This window comes from Hipposideros armiger, unplaced genomic scaffold (assembly GCF_001890085.2).
Source record: "Hipposideros armiger isolate ML-2016 unplaced genomic scaffold, ASM189008v1 scaffold_123, whole genome shotgun sequence".
Taxonomy (NCBI): domain Eukaryota; kingdom Metazoa; phylum Chordata; class Mammalia; order Chiroptera; family Hipposideridae; genus Hipposideros; species Hipposideros armiger.
Genome location: NW_017731473.1, coordinates 1,337,952 through 1,361,246, shown reverse-complemented (window position 1 = coordinate 1,361,246; position 23,295 = coordinate 1,337,952). Strand labels below are relative to the sequence as shown.

At 42.1% G+C, this 23,295-nt stretch overlaps 1 long non-coding RNA gene across 1 annotated transcript in view; it reads left to right on the top strand.

Moving 5' to 3' along the window:
• Positions 1 to 22,782, top strand: part of LOC109385719 (uncharacterized) — a 23,354-nt gene extending 572 nt beyond the window's left edge. Inside the window, exons 2-4 of the long non-coding RNA XR_002124677.1 lie at positions 9,958 to 10,663; positions 14,921 to 15,085; positions 19,540 to 22,782. This is a non-coding gene — a long non-coding RNA (uncharacterized LOC109385719). The remainder of the gene's footprint in view (positions 1 to 9,957; positions 10,664 to 14,920; positions 15,086 to 19,539) is intronic.
• Positions 22,783 to 23,295: the final 513 nt, after the last annotated feature.

Here is a 23,295-nt window from a genome sequence, read left to right as displayed (position 1 = left end):
AGAGAGAGAGAGAGAGAGAGAGCTAACTTTCCTCTCCTGCCCCAGTTTCTCTGAGCTGCTCTGTCTTTTGTGTTCTTTGCCAAGAGGAAAGAAAACAGATTGTTCTTGCTCAGAGCATTCAGCTGACTCAACTGGTGCCAAAACAAAAAAAGCTCTGAGAACATCATAATAATTGCTCATGTGTACACAGCACTTTACAGTTTACAAAGGGCTCCACATTACACTCATAAAACTGTAAACCCTGTGAGGCAAGCCTCCTACTATTAATTTCACTTCAATTTGAAAGACAAAAAAAAATGTTCTGAGGTTAAATGATTGGCTTCAGCTTTACGGCATAGGCGTAGCAATCACATGTGACTTTAGTTTTCCTTCCACTGCTTACATCAGGCTTGAGTTCGCCATGAAGGGGCCACCTATGATGTGAAGGGCTGTGTACAGACCTTTCCCATTCAGAGACCCTTTCCCACGGGGCACTCACTTTCATCATCACAGCAGGACTCAAGTTATCATCCTCATTTCAGATGAGAAAACAGGATCACAGGTGCCCAAGGTCAAACAGCCAGCAAGTGGAGTTGGAAACTAACCCCAGTTCTCCTACCGCCCTCTGCCTCCTCCCGGGATTACTGTTAAAAAGGGTGTGGGAGCTCACATTCAGAGAGCGACTTAAGTAATTCAGGTGTGCTGGCACTGAGGAGGCTGTCACTTACAAATCTCGAGCCCAGGTTAAAGCTCTCATCTGAATGAACCCTGGTCTGCAGCAGCGAGGAAGGGTTGGGTTAAGAGCAGCTGTCACTGCAATCTCCTAATTGGAAATAATTGGGATTCTGTCTCAAACCACAGAGCCCTGATTTAGCCAGCTCAGCCTCAACCAGGAAGCATCTGTTACCATCTCCAATGGCAACGGTTCAATCCCCACTCCAGCACACTATTCTTCCCTGCCAACTGGCAGGCTTTTACCACTTGGAGCCTGCAGGCTTCTAGAGCCAGCCCTGAGGCCTCAGGAAGAATCAAGTTAGGTCAACTTCCCAAGCTAGGACACAGGAAAAAGGTGGGCAAGAGAGAAGGCACAACACGATGCTAAAGAGTCTCCTCTGGGTAAGGGGAACTAGAGTTTCTGAGGATGTGCCATGCACTGTGCTGGGGGAGTCATATATGTGAATTTATTTCATAACCCAGGGAAGCAGGAGATAATGCCTTTTGGCAGAGGAAGAAATAGACTCAGAGAGGTTCTACTGCTGGTCCACAGTCACACAGCTAGTGAATGGTGGAGCTGGGCTTCGATCTCCTGTCTCTCTGGTGTTAAGGCTAATAATGCTCTCCTCATATTTCCGCTCTTCCTGTTTTAGCATCTCTGTGGTTTAAGACTCCCTGTGGGAGTATTCCTGGTCTCATTTCTCCCTGTCTCTCAAGGCAAAGCTCAAGAACCATCTGCTCTTTAAAGCTCTCCCTTTCCCCTAAGGTGAAATTATGGGCAGAGAACAGAGTCCCAGAACTGAGAGAGCCGGGAGAAGACTTTGGAGAAGAAATCCACAGTTGCTGAGCAGCAAATATCGGTTGTTTTTATCTCACCTTGCTTGTGGATGCTGGAAACAGGCTTCTGTTTATTATGCTAATGAATCCTCGGTGATTCTCCATTGCTTATGTATAATTAAGATGGTCTTTTAAAAAAATACCTCCTCCTAGAGTTTGGGAAAACTGAAGTGTTTGTTTGGATTGGTAATAACTAATAACAGAAAATATGGCAACAGCTTCCAAAAGAACTGCAAGAAATGAGCTGCCTAGTGGCTCACGGAAGATACCGCGAGATACCCCAGAGCACTGTGGGGGGTATGCGGGGTTCAGGATAAAGGGGCAGCGTCTTGTTCGCTTCCGGTCAACCTATGATGGGGCCTCCCCACTGCCACATTTTGGGAAGAACTTTGACTGTTAGACCAGGTCCAAAGAAGAGTTCCTAGATGACAAAAGAGCTGGAATGATCCCATTAGAGGGCTTATTAAAATGAAGGACCTCCTCTGGGCCTTTTAAAAAATGAACAGATGCAATGCGCTTGGTGTTTCTCAGTTTTCCTCCTTTACCTGTCATTGGTTTGTTTGTTTAATAAGCATGTGATAGAGTAATGGATCACTGAGGATCTGTGTGTCACATATGACTTGATCATGTGCCATGTGCCTGATGCAATGCCAGGTGCTCGGATGACATCGATCAACCTGGGCCTTGGTTTCACGGAGCTTACATTCTAGTTGCGTGAGATGACATAAGCGAGTAAACCAAGATATGGAGAAGGTAATTTCAGATTGTGACAGGGGATATCAAGAAAACGAAACAGGATAATAGGGATAAGGTGATAAACAGTGATTGAGAAAGTTAATCCTCTGGTGCCAAGCAGGTGAAATTTAAGATCTGAATGATCAGAAGGAACCAGACCAGCACAGACCTGGGGCAGAGCGTAACAGGCCAGAGGCAACCACAGGTGCAGATTTCCTGAAGCAGGAATCGGTTTGGGGTGCTCTTGGAACAGAAAGAAGGCTGGGGTAAGGGGGCCGGGGGGGTCAGTGGTGAGAAATGAGGTCAGAGCATAAGCAGGGGTCCGACACGTAGGGCCTGTTAATAAGAAGGCATTTTACTCTAAGTGCGATGGGAGGAAGACTTTGGAGGGTTTTCTTCAAAGGAGTGACATGACCTTTGTGTGTGTTATCTGCCTTTGTGTGTGTTGGGTCTGACTCCTGGTGACCCCATGAATGAGTGATGTCCACAATGTCACCAGCCCTGCTCAGCTCCTGCAGACTCATGCCCATGGCTTCTTCTGTGGAGTCAATCATCTCATCTTCCTCTTTTCCTCTGCCTTCTAATTGCCAAGTGTTTTTGTCTTTTCCAAAGAACCCTGCCTTCTCAGGATGTGCCTGAAATAGGACAGCCTCTGCTTTGTCATTTTTGCCTCCAGCGATATTTCAGGCTTAATTTGCTTTAGGACCCACTTGTTCATCTTTTTGGTAGTCCAGGGTAGAGCTCTCCTTCAATACCATATTCCGAATGAATCAAAAAAATTTTTTTTTCTTCCTATTAACTTTCTTCACTGTCCAACTTTCACATCCTTACATAGTTATTGGGAACACGAAGGTGTGGATGACCTTAGCCTTGGTCTCTGAGGACACATCTTAACCCTTGATGATCTTCCCTAATTCTCCCATTGCTGCTCTTCTGAGTCTTAGCATCCTTTTGATTTTTATGACTAAGACATCAAAGACATGATGTAATGAGAAATATGGACCTTACCCATCATACAATGTGCATAATCACAACATTGACTCTTGTTTCGAGGCTCCCGGCTCTCCCTAAATCCCATTCACATTCCTCTTCTATTTCATAGAATGCTAAGGCGCCTTCTCATTCTTACACAAGCACATTTGAGGGAAGGAGGGCTGTTTAGCTCAATGAAAATAATTAACAACAATCTTTGACAATGCAAAGAGTGCTGAGCAAAAGAGAGTTTGGATTTATCATATGGGATGTAACCATTTGAACTGCAGGCTCCAGGTTCCCACCCCTTTTTCTTCACACAAACCTCCCCGCCCCTTGCAGCGTTACTATGTTGGGAGTGTATGCCCAGTGGGAAGACAAGAGTCCTAACAAGGACAAATGTTTGTAAGTATCAGGAAGGGAGCACGTACCTCTTTTTAGTCAAGTCCTAACTTTCTTACACTCTCTTCCATGAAACATTTCCAAATGCTTCTTTACTATTTATTTGCAAATATATTTCATTTCTTCAATTTCAACTTAAGCTCCTAAAGTGCTGTATCCCTGCCTGACTTATATTTAGATGGGGACTTGCCTCTCCCACTTGCCTGAAAACATCTCAAAATAGGGACTATGCTTTCTTGTCTATCATATCCCACATAGTGCCTGTATTACGGGCTGAATTCACACACACACACACACACACACACACACACACACACACACACCGAATCCATATATTAAAGTCCTACACTACAGTATCTCAGAAGGTGATTGTATTTGGAGATAGGGCTTTTAAAGAGGCAATTAAGGGAAAATGAAGTGATATGGATGGCCCAAATCCAACACAAGCAATGTCTTTATAAGAAGAGATTAGGACACACATGAGTGTGCCCAGGGGAAAGACCATGGGTGACACAGGGAGAAGGTGGCCATCTGCAACCCTGAGGAGAGAGGCCTCAGAAGAACCAAACCATGCTGACACCTTGATCTTGCATTTCCAGCCTCCATAACTGAGAAAATAAATTTGTTGTTTAAGGCCCCCAGTCTGCGGTAAATTTGTCATGGCAGCACCTGCAACTAACGTGGCCTGCCATAGTACACGTGACTTTTCTGATTCTCCTGCTACAGTGCGAGCACACCAAGGCCAGCAGCTGCAGGCTTTGTGCCCATGGTTCCCCGAACCAGGCTTAGCACCACATGAATGAATCTGAACCGTCATAAAAGTGGCAGGCCCAGAGAGCTTAAGTGATTGCCTGAGTTCACTCCATACCAGCACAAGAGCCTGCCTCTTCCCTACCCTGATTTGGAAACATCTCAGAGATGGTCGCAAGCATAAGATTCACGGTAGCAGAACTGAGGGTTTAGGAAGCACCGAGAATGGCTCCCAGGAGAAGCTTGAGTCCATTCAAGGGCCAAGTGATTAGGGGACAACACCCAGGCTCACCAACGCTGACAAGTGTGTGCTTGAAGGAGACTGCCCAGTCCCCAGTATGGCAGGTGGGGCACAGTCTGCTCTCTTTTCACACCACTTCCTAACTTTCTCCAAAGGCAGGAAGAGTTGTTTGTCTGAGAGGTCCAGTCTGCGTCACTGATGGAGCCGTGATTAATAGTGAACAGACATACTGAGCCTGAAAAAGGCAGGGAGCGGATCCTGGCATATTTCTTGTATGCCCTTTACCTGTTCAAGAGGCAGAGAGCACAGGCTAACCTGTGTCCCCACCGGAAACCAGCCATGTCTTTCTCCCCCAGGCAGGCTGGAGCGTGTCAGCTCCTGTTAGATTTAGGAAGCACGTGGATATGGACTTAAGGTTTGAAGGTAGGCAGCAACTCCAACTCATCTTTTCGCTGGAGAGCTCCAACTATGGCCTTGGCGACTGGAACACACATTCACATACAGTAGGGAATTTGACTGTCATGTGGTCATCACTCCCTGTTTATCTTCAAAACACAGTGGGTGGGATAGGAACACGTTTCTGGTCCCTGTGGATATAAACCCCGTCTTTCGCTACCCTATGACCTCACAGCCCCAAACTCTCCCACCGTCACCGGGGCTCCGTGATGTTTGCACAGAGACAGTTGGGCTGCACGTCCGTGGGTGGTTTAAGATCCTGTGAATTACGCAGATCCTGGCTCTTATATCAATTATTCTGGTCCTTCGTGTGGGCCTGTGTGGGCTGCAGCGTGTGATTTCTGGTTCTCGCCCTGCAGGGGCTCTTAGCAGCCTGACCTTTTGAGTCACTTCTTCACTGAATCACTTTTCTTAATTTGTAATGTTCCCCCCACCCCTGACTTTTCTCTTCTTGACACCCATTCTGACCAGCCCACTGATTCCTAACCTGCACAGCTCCATTCTCAGGCTCCCCTTCTCCCTCTCAAGTGTGAAGTTCATCGCCTAAAACAAATCAAGTGTGACTTTCCCCCCTTTACTTTCCTAATCATTTTAAAATGCTGATTTGTTTCCCAAAATAATGGGGGCAGAGCAATATTCTAAAAGGGTAATGAAAACAGGACAATTTTCTTTGCTTTGAGCATTGAGTTCACTTTCACTTTTAAATTAAAATAATATATACACATATTTATATACATATATACATACACACATATATATCTTGCATAAAGAATAGTGTTCCTAATAAAAATTTTAGTTACTAGAGAAAAAACAAAAGAAAATAAACTATACAAATGTATATACAGCTGTAGATGCAATTTTCCTTCACAGTCTACTGGCAGAAATAGCCTCCTGAGGTCAGCTGCTCTGAAGCATTCTGTCCCCATTCTAATAAAGACCCAATGGCATTTATGCAGGATGTGCTGCTAGGTAATTCTGCTGCTGCTGCTTCATTTCTATAGTTCCCTAAAGCCAGAATAACGTCAACTTCTCCAAAAGCAAGAATCTGGGAAGAGCTGGGTTGCTATAGACCCCTCCTCCCTAAGTTATCGAAGAGATAGCTGCTGAAAGCAGAGGGTGGAGCAGGTCCGAGGAAATGCACTGGGTCCCCCTCCTATGTATGTCTGGGGGGATCACACTGCCCAGCCAGTGGGGTGGCATGTGGCTTGGTCCATACTTTACTTCCCTCACCAAAACAAATCTCTGCCAAATAATACAATTGAATGTGTACCTCTATACTTAATTATAATTGTCACCCTTTCTTTACAGGTAAGTTTCTCAGTTGAAATATGCAAATATCAAATAATAATGAAGTATTGCATTAAAACATGACTTATCTCCCAGAATCCCTCAGGGCTTCACACAGTGGAATCTATATTTAGAACCTGTCTACAAGCCACCATCTTGGCTACTGCACTCCAGTAGCATTGTAATGGACACAAATTTGGGTCTTCCCTAGTTATCTCAGTTGATTTGTAATATAGTTCTATTTGGTTAGAGGCTATGCTCTGTAAGATAGCTATCTTTTAAAATTTACTGAGACCTACTGAATAGTCTGTGATGAACAATGATGAACATTCAATGTACAAACTTGAAAACTTTGTGTCCTTGGTCATTTTTGGGTTTCATATGTGTCAATGTGGTCGATAGTGTTGTTCAGAGTTATATCCTGGGTGATTTTCTGTTTAGTTGTCTATCAATTACTGAAGAGGAGTGTTAAAAATCTTCAACTACAAATGTGGCTATATCTCTCTTTTAAAAAAAATTCTGTCAGTTTTGCTTTACGTATTTTGGAGATCTGTAATCAGGCATATATACATTTAAGATTACTATGTCTTCCTAATGACTTGACCCTTTTTCAGTATCAACTGTTGGGCATTATCTCTGGCTGTACACCTTGCTTTTAATGGGAAACCACCTTACTAATAATTGTTTCAGGTAAGGCTAAGCAAAAGATGCTAAAACCAGTAGGTGAAAGTTTGATGAAAAACATAACATGAACATGGTCTCAAAGACTCTCCCAACAAGATTCCTAATAATGAACAAATACAAAAATAGTAGCTTTGTAGGAGAAACCTGGTGGATACCACCGTCATCAAACGATCAAAGTTAATCACCAGAATCCAGACAAATAGTCATGGTTTTCTTCCTAACCTTTTGTAGAGCAAAGGACAGTGTCACTCCCCAGGTATTCCTGTCCAAAACGCATAACCAGAGCCTGCCTGATCATGGGCAAATATCAGACAGGCACAATTTGAGGAACATTTGAACAAAGAAGGCCTGTGAATTTTTTAAAATCTCAAGATCACAAAGGACGGAGGCTGAGGAACCATTCCCCATTAAAGGTAAGTGAGAGTATTACGCTAAGTGAAATAAGTCAGACACAAAACGTCGAGGACCATATAATTTCACTGATGTGTGGGATATAAAACTGAAAACAACAAAGGAACAAGACAAACAAATGAAGAAACAAAAACTCATAGACACAGACAATAGTTTAGCGGTTCCCAGAGGGAAAGGGGGGAGGGGGGTGGTAGATGAGGGTAAAGGGGGTCAAATGTAAGGTGATGGAAAGAGAACTGACCGGGTGGTGAACACATAATGTGATCTATAGATGACGCATTACAGAATTGTACACTTGAAACCTATGTGATTTTACTAACCATTGTCACCCCAATAAACTTTAATAATAATAAATAAAAGGTAAGTAAAGGGACATAACTAGGTGCTATGTTTAATCCTGGGTTCAATTGTGAACTGGAAGAAAAGTGGCTGTGCTCTGAAAAAGGCCTCAGTGGAACAATGGAGAAAAATTAAATAGGATCTGTAGATTAGATAATAACAATGTTAATTTCCTGATTTTGATCATTGTTTTCGTGTTTATGTGAGAGAATGACCTGGTTTGGGGGAAACACACACAATGGACTATTTAAGTGTAAAAGAGAATTATGTATGTCAGAAAAAAATGATCTGCAGGCTTGGGTGCGTGTGCACAGATCTTCACACAGATAGAGAGAGAAAGGGAGAGGGATGGAGAGAGAATGATATTGAGAAATGTGGTAAAATATTAACCATTGGAGAACCTGGGTACAGAGTGTATAGCGAGTCTTTATTTTGCAGTTTTTGTGTACGTCTGAAATCATTTTAAAATAAAAAAGTAATCTTTGTCTCAAAGTCTATTTTTTTCTGTCTGATATTAATACAGTCACTTCAGCTTTCTTAATCTGAATGTTTGCATGGCGTTTTTTCTCCACCTTTTAACTTTCAAACTATCTGTGGCTTCATATTTAAAGTACCACACGATGGAACGGTGCCTTGCTTTTTTATTTAGTTTGATAATCTCAGGCTTTTAATTGTAGTGTTGAGTTTGTTTAGATTTAATATTATTATTCATATAGTTGGATTTAGGTTTACAGTTTTTTTTATTACTTTGCTATTTGTCCTTTCCTGCCTTAATTTGGGTTAATCAAATCTCTTCTAGCATTTAATCTTAATTCTTCCACTGACTTTCCAGCTATGCCTACCTCTTCACTATTCTCTGTTAAATGGTCGCCTCAGTGATTTCAATATGCATCCTTAAGTTATTCTAGTCTGTCTACTTAGAGTTAATGTCACGATTTCTAAGAACGAATCTTGGAACAGTAGCGTTCTTTTTACCATACTTCTTTTGTATGCTTTTGTATCTTATCCGCCACTTATGTGTCGTATTATAATTTTGTGCTCTAAAATGTCATATGTATTTTAAATATATTAAAATTGTCTTTTGTTTATTTTTATACTTACCACTCCTGGTACTTGTTATCTCTTTCTGTAGCTCTGTCAATTTTCTTGAGCATGATAAACTGTCTTCAGGATTTCTTACAATTCCAGTCTTCTGGGGACAAATTATCTCTATTTTTAAACATCTAAAAATGTCCTAATTCTGCTTTCATTTTTTATGGATATTTTTGCTGGATATGGACTTTTAGGAGTATTCCACTCCCACCCCCACCACTTTAAAGATGTCATTTGTCTTCTGTCCTCCACTGATTCTGATGAGAAATTAGCTATTATTTGCTATTCGCATCCTTCTTTTACTGTATCTAATGTGTCATTTTCATTAGATTCATTCAATTTTTTCTTTTAATTTTTGGTAATTTGACTACGATGTTCCTAAATGTCATTTTCTTTATTCTTATCCTTATGGGGTCTCACTGATATTTTTGCATCTATAAATTTATGTTTTCTAACAAATATGGGCACAATTTAACCATAATTTCTTCAATTGTTTTTCTGTCTCATTATCTCTCCCCTCTTTCTGGGACTCCAATTATATGGAGGTCACAGTGTTTGATGTTGTCCTAAAGTCACTGGAGCTTTGCGATTCTTTTTTCAGTCTTTTTATTTTTTCCTGGCTTCATTTTGGACAGTTTCTATTATTATGTCTTCAAGTTCATTGGATCTCTTTTCCTGCTGTCTCTAATCTGCTATTAAGCCAAATCAGTGGAAATTTTTTAGAAAAAAATTTTTTTTGTTTCCACTTGGTTCTTTTTTATGGTGTTTATTTATCTGCTGAAGATTCACTTATTATGAACATACATTCCTTTAAGTCCTTGAATATTTATAACAGCTGCTTTAAAGTACACATATGTTTGGTTGCTAATTTCAATAGCTGGGTTATCTCAGGCTCAATTTCCAGGTTTGGGGCCACTTCGTCCAGCTTCTTTACATAACTAGTAATATGTTTATTGTTACTATATATTAGACATTATGGATGCTACTCTACTGATACTCTGGATTTTGGTGGCCTCCTTTAGAGAGTGTTCAGTTGTATTTTTTTCTTTTCCGGAAAGGCAATTGATGAGTTATGGAAAAATTCCATCTGCAACATCCCTGTGAATTTGTCACCCAGCGTTTGCTTGAGCACCTTTTGCAACGGCTAGCTCACTACCTCCTTGAAAGAAGTCAAGCTCTGCCTATTGAAAACTCTGACAGCTCTGACTATTCAAAAATATTCCCTTGTGTTTAACCAAAAATGCTGTATTTGTAATTTCACCCCAAAAGTCACAGAGACAATTCTGTCATCTTTTTAAATGACAGCCAACATTTTCTGGGAGAGGCTTTCGTGACTTTCATCAGATTCTCCAAGGTCTCAGTATCATTAAGTACTTCACAGAATGTCGTTGCTCGTATCCTCTCTCTTCTGGATCATCTGAGATACTACAAATAGGTTTTGACAAGAAGGACTGTCCAGCTTCAATTCCACGCTCTGCAGCATGACCTTCGACAAGTTACCCAACCTCTCTGTGTCAGTTTCCTCACCTAGACAATAAGGTTAATAACCTGCACCATCTACCTATTGGGCTGTTGTGAGGACCAAATCAATTGACACATGTGTGGCCTATAGTCAGTGTTTGATGAAGACCTGCTCTTATTACAGAATCAAAACTTCCTTTGGAACCATTCTAATATACCGACATAAGTGGGATGCCTATCGTCTATCTCAATGTGAACATTTTTTTCTTCCATTGCTGTTGAGAACAAGCAGATGATCCATAGGTAAGAACTCGGGGGCAATAGGCTGGGATGGGATGGGGCAAAGGTATGGGGGGGCGAGCATGTGGGGCAGACGCAGAAAGCCTCACTGTACCCCGTGGCTATGCAAAGGCCAGAACAAAGGCCTCCAGTGGGTCCCAACCTGGCTGCATGAGGACCACTTGAGGAGTGCTTAAAAACGTGCCATCTCTGCCTCCCACTTCTGACCTGCTAAATTAGACTCCCTGGGGTGGGCCCCTGGGATTCTTCATGTCTTTGAAAGCTTCCTAACCCATCTTTACCCCCCCACCCCCACCCCACTCCCCCACCAAGATGATTCCAAAACATCCTGGTAGCCCACGTCATGAGGCACTGTTTAGGAAACTGTGGGCAGGCTTTTCTTAAGGACCATATTGCCATGAATATAAGTGATTCTAAGTAAGGCAGTGATCAGCAGCCCCCTTGTTTACTGATGGATACATGGAGAATTCAAAGGAAAAGTGGCTTAACTCTATTCACCCTGATAAACACTGGAAAGGTCAGGCTAAAAAGGTGTCTACTGGCTTCACAGCTGGTGCTTTCTCTGACATATTTATCTAATGATTGTTTCAGTTGACTTAAGAGACTGGGCCTCTATTATCTGCTTCAGAGGCTCTTCTGACAAATGATCCATCTTGACTTTGTCCTTTATAAGAGTCATTATTATCTCAGTTTATCTCTCTTTAAAATTGGTGCAGTCCTGACCTTAAAGAATTAGGATGCTGTGAAGTTTAATTAATGTCGGAGGAGTCCTCAGATGCCTCTAGATGAAAGGTACTGCGTTGATGCAAAGTGTTACTATTATTATAATTTACCAGTTGCCAGGCTGGGGACACCTGCTGGGCTGTGCATTATGTTGCATTTAAAAGAAAAAGGCAGAAAAGCAAGCACTTCAGCGGCTGCTTGAATGTCCATCTGACCTTAGTCTGGCCCATTCCTTCTACCTGAGCATCAAAACCACCTCAGATCCCAGGGGGATTCAGAGATTCCTACAGCTCCTAGAGAAAGCTTGTTGAGAAGCAATGGGCTAATGAGGACTGAGCTCCAGCTTCAGAGGTGAATAATGGTGAGCTAGGATCCTGGGCCTTCCTGACTGCAGGAAACTCTTTTTACCTCTGCTTGGTAGGACGGAGATAATGCCTTAACCTTGACAGAGTGGTTGAGAGGAGTAAATGAGGTAAAATGCAAACTACTTTACATAGCCTGGGGTACTCAGTAAAAGCTGCCTACGCGATGGATTCCCCAGCAAGAGGCTGATGCAAACAAAGATCCAGGGGAGAGAAGAATGAGAAAGATGAGCAGACTTGACCATATCCACTCTGTAAAGACTGTGTAGCTCCAGTGAAGCAACCCAGACAATAATGTGTAGCTGATGATATTCTGAGACAAAACAAAGGCAGGCAGTGTTCATGAACTTATTCTGTTTATAGCAATGCCCTGATTGGTGACCTCCACAGACACATAATTGAAGCTCACAGATACAATAGAGGTCATACTCGTCATCAAGAACAGAGGTGGGCTATGACCCGTGTCCCCTTCGCCAATGTGATAGCTGCCTCTCACCTCCACATGGTGAACGGAATGTGCCGGGGTTCATGGTCCCATGTGTTGTGTTGTTTCTAATCCCAACATAGGATGAAATGTAACTTTTGAGAATTTAAGAAATTAAATCAAGTGTCATTTTAACATGTCAATGTTATCATCTTCAGGCAGCATTCCCTAAAGGTTGCATAGTAGGCAGGACCTTCCTGTGAAAACACGTTCTCTTCTTTGTCCCCCGAGGATGGAAGCAGTCACCTTCCACTTAAACTGAGTCTCTCTGGCAGATACATATTTTCTCTCAAAACAGTCAGGGGAGCGCCCAGACAGGGTATTTGTGCTGGAGATAGTCAGCCCTCAGTTTCCCTGGTCTCCTGCTCTGTCCTGTAGGAGCTGTAACACAATATTTGCTGGGGTAAACCCCAGCCTCTCGCTCTGTGCCCCTTCACAAGCAGGAATGGCCCCAGAGGTCCTGAGAGGCCTGGGTCCTGCAGAGAAGGCACGGCTGGACCTGAGACATAGCTGAGTTTCACCTAGGTCTAGGATTTTATTCTGCTTTCTTCCATCCTGATTTATTTCACAGCTAATGACTCTCTGGACTTGGTGATGTATGACACTCTGCCAGGGACAAAAAAAATTGAACTTTGACTAATTAAGGAGAACATCTTCATGCAGTGAAAGGTTTTGCAAACGAATGTAACTCACATGGAATTATGTTGGCAGGAAAGTCCCATGGAGAAAGCTTCTAAAAAGACAAGGGAGCAGAGGAAGGGAGAGCTAGTGTAGGAGGGAGGGAGGGAGGGAGGGAGGGAGATTTTTAAAAGGCAGAGAGAGAAGAGAATGACATATGTATATTTAGAGAGATAAAGAGAGACATACAGAAAAATAGACAGCTTGAGACGGAGCCTCAAGGACAGAAGTCTAAAGGGTAGAGATACAGACAATCTCAGACACATACGGGCATATTTGGTTATTTAGGGAGTGGACTCATAGGAGGATTCAATAACCTGCAGACATTTTGAGTGCTTATCTCAACTAAAGATTTCTGCCAGACATCTGTTTATTCAACAAAGGTGTGTATTGAGTACCTTCTCTGTGTAAGGTACTATGCTAGAACCTGGGGATACAATAAAAAAACCTTGAAGTCTAATTAGAAAGACATTCATTAAATAAGAAGGATAGAAATAAATATCTAATTTCGATGTTACAGTTCCAGTGATGGATACATCTATGGGTGTTGTAAAACATGTTTAGCAACTAAATGATATTAAAATGTGCTATAAGTAGCAAGGAATAACAGAAGCATAAAATCCTATTTTTCTCTTCATACGGTTTTAAGGTAGAGAAGTGGAGGGGTTTGACCAAGTTTGCAGAGTACAATGTACCTGATATTGATGACCTAAGTGGGATTTAAACCAAGTACACATTTTATTTAGAAATCAAACAATTGTGGAATAGTTCAAACATGTATTAAAGTACAGAAATCGATACAACAGCCATTCATGTTCCCACTACTGTACCATCTTTTGTAAGTCTAAATTTCAACCACTCAGAAACAGTGAGGTAAACTGAGGGCTTTCAACTGTCAGGTACCCTACTTGCGTTACCCTCTGATCTTCTGGACACTTTCAGGATGCAAACTTCACACCCCTTTTACCGATGAGATAACTGAGATTAAAAAGAGTAGGGAACTTTTCCAAGTGTGAAAAGCTTATAACTGCTATAGTCAAAAGTTCCCATCCAGGATTAATTCTGATATGCTCTTTCTGATATGCTACATGGCTCAAAGGCAAAAGGCAGAGAAAGGATCAATAATTTTTAACACTCTGACATTTAGAAATAGGACACCAGGATGCTTCTACTATCTCTTCTATCCCCCCTCCCTATCTTCTTTTTTATGGGCTAGGTGATTAGGAGATTTATTTTTGTTCCTTAAGGATTATTCACATGTTCACTCCCACCTCATCTCAGGTTTAAGGAATGTTGGCAGGAGAAGTAGCACACCTGTTCCTCCTTCTCCATGTCTTCCCTTCCTGTTCCCATCAGCGTCTGAAGCTGTCATACTTTGTTAACTCGTTGCATGATCCCTAACGGAAAGCAATATGCTACTAGTGCACAGCTGTTGCTATGGTGACCGTGATGTCACCAGGTGACACTACGTGCTCGGGTGAGTGTGGTGATGACTTCGTTTTAAGCTAAGATGGTAACTTCACAAACATGTGGAATGCTAGATGTTAAAGTATAAAGGAACCCAATATTAGTGCATATTTTTCTTCTTAGTTATCAAGTTGGACTCGACAACCTCCATATGGTCTTTTCCTGCTCTAAGATTTTGCAATTAGGGGAAAAGAAGAATAGTTCCTGCTCCTAGAAAGAAGCAGTATAATCGGCCTAAGACTGTGAGGGTTATGATTTAAATAGGACTCCGAGGTGAGGAGAAGGCTGGTCTTCCAGAAAAACCATTAAGATCTCGGCTCACTTCCATGAGCGCGGGAAGGCCTTCCCTTCTCCTAGCCTCAGTCACACCATCTGTTCAACAGGAATGAAGGCATGAAGCTTTCTGTAAAGACTGGATGAGAAAACATGTTCCAAGTGCTTGGCACAGAGCGATTCTAGTTAAATATTATTTTCTTAGCTTTAACTACTTGCACGGATATGTCATTTCACAGCATGAACTCAGGCAAGTCATTCTGTTTCTTTTAGGCTTAACAATTCAATTATCATTTCTGAAAATGAAGAGCAATGGGGAAAAACCATGAAGATAGAAGATATACAGAAGCGGATGAAGAAAAAGAGATAGATATGATCTTAATAGTGTCTTTCCAGTTCCAGACTCCAGAATCCAGAACAAACAGAATAGATGTGCGTGTATGTATTGTTCCTTTAATCAAATCCAACTATTGCCAAGTATGACAACTGACAAGTTGTCCTTAGTGAGCACTGGTGAGTGGGATTATGCCCATGGGGTGTGTGGCCTGGGAGTTTAAGCTAACTGGCATGGGTGATTGGATTGCAGATATTGGAATTGAAGGGAGCCGAGTTACAAGGAGAGGTGTGATAGTCATTTTCAACTCTGTGAAGGTATTTTATATCTTAAAGGGAGACACCTTGCTTGAGTTGGCGCTAGAAGTTAGGCAAAGGGCCACTGGATGAAAGTTAGTGCATGGACTTCAGGTAAAAATTTCATGTGATTGGGTTTCCCAGCATGTGAGCATGAGCTCTGCAGAGAGGCTGAATTCTCCATTTCTGCAAATGTCCTTCCCAAGCATAAGGCACAGGTTGGGGAGCTGGGGTGCATAGAGGGGTCTAATGCATTCGGTGGAGGTGTGCCCTGGCAGGAGGAGGGGTTAGAAAACTGTGGGCTAGACCTCCAAGACCAGTGGTCAGTTCTCTGATCTTAGGGGGACATTTTGCTATAGACAGATAGCTTGTATCTGTCCCAGAGAACAAAATTGAAAAATGACACACACAAACAAAATGACTGCAGTGGAAATTTCTGTATAAAGGCAATGTTTTCTTTTTTCCCTCCAAGTTCAACTCAACTGCTAAGGTTTTCATTTTCTTTGGGAATCTTAAAAAAATGGGATCTCTGGTTGACTATGACTATGAAAGACATTTATAAATAATGTAGGAGATAGTCAGGGTAGCAGCTGGACAGGGCAAAAATGAAAAATAGTTTATCCTTGATTAAAAGTAGTTCCATGTGAACTCATTAACTAGCCATGATCAAATAAAACTTTGTTAATACCCCCAAGTCCCATGGTGATATTAGGGGCTAAATAGGAGACATATAAACAAAATGAAATCATTCTAAAAAAGAACAAAAAAATGATCACAAGTCCCTTCCTCTAGTATGGCGGGCCTTAGCAAAGGGGTTTAGGGTAGAGAATCAGATTGGCCAAATATGGTTGAATGGAAATTTCATACCTCATCAGTCATAGACTTGCTCATCTGTAAAATGCTCTAATGTGTTTTTAAATTTTTATGGGCCGTCATTACAAAAAATAAGCACACCATTAAGCTGATCATCTTGAAGCATAGGGCAGGAAGATGCTGATGGACAAATAAAAGATAAACATTTCATGGTATTAGAAGCTCTTTTGTAACCATCCAATTTTGGGTGATCCAAGCATTTCGGCCCATGTCTCTGTTAGGTGCACACGTCACTTACAAGAACCTGAACTGCAGCCAGACTGGTACGAACCCAAAGCACACCAGGTATATGACCTTGGGCAAACCATTCCCTTCCCTGGGCCTCAGTTTCCTCTTCTGGGCATGTTCATCAACATCCAGTAGGGAGCATAGGACAGAGTTCCAACATACCAGTCTTGGCCCTAGGACCAAGGCTCAAAAAACCTACTCAATGACCACTCTTGCTGGTTCTCTGATCTCTTTGAATCTACCAAGATTTATAACCTTTGCTTCTGTCCACCTCCTTTCACTAAAGCTTGCAGGGCACTCAGGCCAGACTGTTGATTCTGGCTATTTCTGGCCAGGCTTCATTCAACAAATAGGTCCCAAGCATTGAGCTAGGTTGGTAAACCTTTTGTGAAAAAGGTCACTTAGCAAATGTTTGAGTCTTTGAGGGTCATAGGTTCTCCGTTATCAACTACTCAAGTCTGTCTTTGTATTGCAAAAGCAGGCAGAGACGATATATAAACCAACGGGAATGGCTGTGTTCCAACAAAAAATTTATTTTCAAAAACAGGCAGTGGGCCAGATTTGGCCTACGGGCCATAGCTTGAAGGCATCTGAGCTAGATGCTGGGCGTTACAAGATGAATAAGATCTGGTATTTGATATTACCATTCAGAACTCTCTAGTCCATCCATTTTTGTATTGTCCATGGCTGCTTTCATGCTACAATGGCAGATCTGACCAAAACCTTATGGCCCACAGAGCCTAGAATATTCACTTATAGAAATTCTCCCTTATAGAAAGTTTGCAGATCCTTGGTTTATAATAATAAATGGGTTATTACTGAACAATAATTAAGAGCAAGGAATTAGGAGACAGATTGTTGCAAATCCAGTGAAAATGCCATTAGTAATAACAAAAATAACCAAGTGCCAACAATGTGATAAGCATTCTACTAATAATTTTTAAAAATTGTATTTAGTGGGCTAATCACAGCAATTATATAGCACAGTAATTATTGTTGTGCTCTATTTACAAACTCGGAGGTAGTTTACCTAAGCCCCACACCTATCAGAATATAAGAATTCAAATCCAGCTCTATGCATCTCCGAAGCTCAGGCTTAATTAATCTGGATCATGAAACATGAATAGGGAATTTGCTAAGTTGGGGGAAGGGCAGAGAAACCAGCGTCTGCAGATGCATAGAGGCATGAAACACGTTCATGGAACAGGGAGAAGCATCCTGAAGCAGGACTGAGAAGGGGACGGCTGGCTTATGAAGAGGCTTGAAGCAGGGGAGGGTTTGGGTTTTCAGTTTTGTTAGCTAGGGCTGGTTGGTGTGGATAAGCTACTTAGCTATGACGGAGAGTATCAAACCCCTGGGATGTGGATTCCTCTCACTTATTAAACTTTTTCTGTGCGTTACGACACCCTCCTAGATATCCGTGGTGATGAGCCATGGTGGAGGCGGCCCTAGCTTGTTGTTATGATCCTTATTGGAGCCAGCAGTGCCCCATCCTACTTGGGATACTGCCCTTATGCTGTTGCTCCCCTCTAATACTTATTCAGAGAAATTAAACAGCCAAAATATTAGCCTTCAGGGGTTACTATGGAATTGGAGGCCTGGCTCATTTTCGAGGTGACGGCAGATGTTATTTTAAAGTAAGCAGTAGCACACTCATTTGAAGGGCATTGCCAGGTGCTTCGAAATGTCTCAGCTCTGCGCTTCTGTCCACGGCCCAGAGCAGTCAGCCATAAACATGACCAGGTTGCATCTTTCAGGCTGTCCACAGAAGGAGACTAGGGCCCCGAGCAGAGAATGGTCTTCCTTGTGTCCCAGAACTGGCTAAACACTGGTTCTGTACAAGGAAAGCTGTGTGATCTGGGCCCCAAAAGGCGCTGACTGATCAAATGATCTGAATATAGTCGATGAACCATTTGACTGTAGAGATAAAAACCTACTCCCAGACTCTGGCAGAACAAAGAGGGGATGTGGCCTCTCTGAAAACCATGCTTAGTGAAAGGACTGGCTACTTCCAGAGAGGAAGTTCAGTGCTTAGAGCTGGAGGGAAAGGTAGCGTTCAATTCAAAATATGGAAATTCCTTCTGTGAATCAGAAATGACAGTGGGACAATGAGTCCTATGGTGTCTAAGAGTTTGCTCATCCTTTTCCCCCAAGGAAAATCTTATCACTAAAGACAATGAGCATGTGCTCATAGGAACCTAGGAGAGCGTAGCTCAAATTGGAGTTTGAAAGTACAAACGTTTTTTTGAAGATGGCTGTTTTATGGTAAAATTCCATACATACTTTGCATGAAAGTCAACAGTTCGCTCTAATATAGCCTTCAGAATCCTTATTCTCCTGTAAACTTGATCCCTGGAACCCCCCTGGGGGTATAGACATGCTAATCTGAGAAGCAGCAACTGATACCATGTAATAATTAAGGTCCTAACATCTCGGGAGTTGAAACAGGTTCTTGGAGTCACCCTTTCTGATCACTGTCCAGTGCAGATATTTGAGCACAGGGTCATTTAAGGCCATCTGACGTCCCTTCTAATTATGAGAATCTATGAGCTCAGACTTCAGTGAATCTTTACACCAATATGTTCCTGATGAGTTGTTTGCTGTTTTCACCTCTACTGCAGCAATTATTACGGTATGATTTCAGTATTTTATATTATTACACACAAGCATATGTTTGATAAGAGAGATAAAACTTTAGATTAGAGGCTTTGGAGTCAGGGACACCTGGTTTAAAATTCTAGTTCTTCAGAGCTGCTTCTCTCTGTCCCCTTAGACATGCCTGCGAACCCTGCTTAGCCTCCATTTCCTTTTATAAAATGGAGATAGATAAAACCTTCCTGTGAGAATTGGTGCAGGCATTAAAAGAGTTAAGGAACATGAATCTATCACCACACTGACTGGAATATACAACATGGATAGAAAATGGCAGCTGGCATGTGTGTGTGTGTGTGTGTGTGTGTGTGTGTGTGTGCATGCCCATGTGTGTGGCTCTCATAGTGACTGTCACGAAACAAGATGCTTAATAAAAATGTGTGGACTTGAGCATGTGCTGAGACTTGAGTCATGTGCTGGGAACAGAGGGGTTTATGGATCCCAAGGCTAAGACATAACCGAAAGAACAGTCCACTGAAAACATTTGTTCCTTTCCTTCTTGGCTCCAGGCAGCTCCTGAGACACAAGAAATTCTGGAACTCGGTTCTGTAAAGCTGAGAGTCTACATTTCTTCTGCTGCACACAGACATATGCACTTCTCCTGCACCCCAGACACAACAGATGGCCAGCTCTTTGCACACAAACCAGCTCTGTGGAAAGCAGTGGGCACAGCAGGGCAGAAAGAACATCTCCCCCAGTGTTTCCCTGATTGAAGAATAGGTTCCGGTTCCTTATCTCTACTGACAACAAGGCATGAACTGGACTGTTGCGATGCCCTCTACAGCCAGACTTACCAGTGTGGCGGCTGACGTTGTTCGAAGAGTCTTCATGAAAGTGTCTGCTCCCCAGCTCCACAAGAAAGCTGCAGATTAAAGACACAGAGCTAATTATTTATTTTTCCCTAGGAGAAGGGACAGTGCCTGGGAGGTACTGAATTTCAGAAGCCCTTTATCCACTCCAGGCAGTGGGAACATCAACCAAGTCACTGGGCTTGCCTGCGGTTCAACTCCCTAGAAAAACAGACTCTGGGCAGCTCACAGTGTGTCCTAAAGTCATCAAAGTACTGGAAAAAAAGCTTTACTACCCACAGACTAGGGGGGAATGTGTTACTAGGAGCTGGATTCCATATGCTGAATGTACACATCAAATGCAACTCTCTTCTCAAAAGCTTTTCCCGGCTTCTTTTCCCCAAATGTTCTCCTTCTCCAACTGAGCACATGGGTCTCTTGTTTCCCCTGGTAGCTCTGGAACCCTGGGGAATTTCAAGGAATCTATATAAGTGGGATCCTTCATTATGAGTGCCCATTACTTGGACTCAAATAGTTATGGCTGTGCAAAAAAGTATATGTAGAAACCTAGTGGTTATAAAATTAGTCTCCACCAGGGTATTTACTTACCCTGTTTCTTCCCATCACATCAAAATAATTATTGCGGTTGTTTAGGCTATCACCGATTTTATAAAATATTTCGAGCACCCCCACCATAAGGAGACTACACTGCTTATCACCTGCAAAGTAAAACTGCAGTCCTGTGAAAGCTGTACAGTATCATCAAGTTACTGAAAGTGATGCTAAGGTTCTCTGGCATCACGTTCAGAAGCACTGGCAAACGAGGATTAGGCTGAGTTAGACCAATTAACAATTGAAAAAGAGAAAATCAACAAGGAAGATGATTAGAAACTTCAAAAGGGAAATATTTGAATATCAAAGGATTTTAGGAAAAGCCCTGGGGAACAGTGATGAATCTCTCAAATATTTTTTACAAAAATTACCTTCCTCCTAATCACGATAGGAAAGTTCAATGCAAAGTGAAGGATTTCATTTCATTTGATCATACAATTTTGTCAGAAAAATGACTTTAAAAAATCGAGACCTGGCTCATTTTCTGATCGTTTTGCGAATTAGCATGCAGTTAAAATTATCAAATAAATTCTGACTCTAGAAGCTAAAATAAACTCAAATTCACGCATTTTAGTTTCATCTGCCAAACTTCTTGCCTGTTTTTCTCTGGAATTGTGTTTCTATTTGAGGTTAGATTCCCTTTTGGGAGGACTTGATTTCAGAGGAGGCTATTGCGTGGTAACGGTTGTGTGTAGATTCTGGAGTGAGGATGCCTGGGTTTTGAATCCAGGTGCTGGTACTCATGGTATAACACGGGAAGGTTATGTGACTTCCCTGTGCTAATGGTTCTTCGTCTCAAAAACAGAGTTCATAGAAACCCTGTTTGAGCAGAGCAAGGCAGTGAGTATTGCATTGAGAAGCGTCTGGTTCACCCTTTGTGACTGAGTGTGGTCTGCCCTGGGTGTGGCGTCTACGCTTTCTCAGTAGGCATGGCTAATTTCATTCCTTTTCAGATCCCCTTCTGGAAAACCTGACCTCTTCTTCTCCTAGTGACCTCCTCCTTGTTGTGCTCGGCCATCGACTGTTTCCAGAAACCATCCTTGACCATTTGTCATGTCACATAAGGTTCGACAGCCCTTCACTATGATCCCTATAAAATTAGTTACTAATATCTCTAGAGCTTCTCTAGTTCAAGCCATTCTCTGTCTTCCCAGCCTGCTTCTGGGGTACACATCTCTCTAAGCTAAGAGGAAAAGAGCATACTCATCGCTGCATCTCTGTATCGGGCACAGCAGTCCCTCATCATAGTCAGTGAGGGAATGGCTGCCTCAGTGAGACGGGCTTGGCAGCAAAAAGACCTTTAACATGAAAGGTACTCGCCACGTTGGCCCTGGATTGCCCTAAACGTTGAGCAGCTTGGTTTTCTCTGTGCCCATTTTCCATGAACTCTGGAGTGGAGGAGTTGAACGTGTTAAAACCCTTTGGGCTCTTTTAGCTCCAATGCCCTGTAGTCTGATGACACCCGTGAAGCTGAAGGACTAAACATGGAGGGGCTATGCTAATTTTTCTTTCTCAAGTTATAAAAGGAAGTTGTCCTGAAATGGGGATGAGGGCTCATTCTTCTGCTCTATCTTTGTCCACTGATGAATACTTCTGGGTCTGGCCGTCTCTCAGTTTAGATCAACGTACCGCACTCTTCTCCCCTTGGAGAGCTTCAGTGAAGGCTCCTGGGGTCATTACTCCTGGTTTGAGGGCTCGTTTCTCTGGCTGACGGTTCTAATTGTCACCTCAATCGCTGGTATCTTTTGTTGTGAGCTATCCCCTGCCAGACAATACGCTAAAACGCTTTGCATACGTTATCTCATGGAATCTGCACAAACTCAGTGGGGGAGGAATCTTTGTCCCTGTTTTTAGAAGCCACAGAACTTAAGAGGAATTAGAAAATGCCCTGGTAGTCTCCTTGATAGGAAATTGCATAAATTCAAAACCTGGTCTGGCTGGCTTCAGAGCCATGGTCTTTGCCACCACATTCCACAACCTTCTGAGTTGTATCTCTGCTTATTCCATTGTGCCCATTGTCTGGCAACACCGTGTGGGGTGAGCATCTCTTCTTTCAGGTCACAGACCATTCACGCCCTATGTTTGTGTGTTGTGGGTGCGGCTGGCTGCTTGTTGAGTTACTTTCTAAGTCTTCTAAAGGTCTATAAATATGCAAGACCATAGATCTAACGAAGGCAGAATGGTGAAGCCACTGAAATGATGAGCTTTGAGCTGCCAACTTTGAAGCCTGGCTCTGGTACTTACCAGCTGTGTAGCCTCGGACTGGGTATTTAAGTGCTCAATGCCTCATTTTTCTCATTTGAAGTGTGAAAAATAATAATATTTACATGAAATGTGGAATAATAATATTTCCTACCTCATAAGATTGTTGTAAGAATTAATGAGTTAATAAATGTGAAATATTCAGAATAGTGTCATACATAATAAGTACTGTATGTGTTAAATATCATTATCCTACACATTTTTGTGAATACAATCCTAATGACGTTTTCTCCACAAATTTTTTCCAATAGTCTCCCTTTGCATTCTCATTCTCTGGTATCTCACTAGGAAATTAAAATAAATTTTAAAGACTCCACCACCACATAACAACAACAATCATGACAAAAAAAAAAAACCCTTTAGCTAATTTAGCTTCCCGATTTTAAAACTATTTATTAATTAAACACATTTTTTCCATGTGGACTCAGAACTAAGTGACATAAATCTCAATTTTTGTAGGCTTTTCATTTATGTGCAAAATCAATACTGTCTTGACTTTTTCTCCCTTCTTTTGGCTGCTGGGAAGCTCACAGTCATATTTTGAAATCAGTTTTGCTAAATAAGATCACAGAATCTGCATAATTATAATTTTCGCTGATCTCG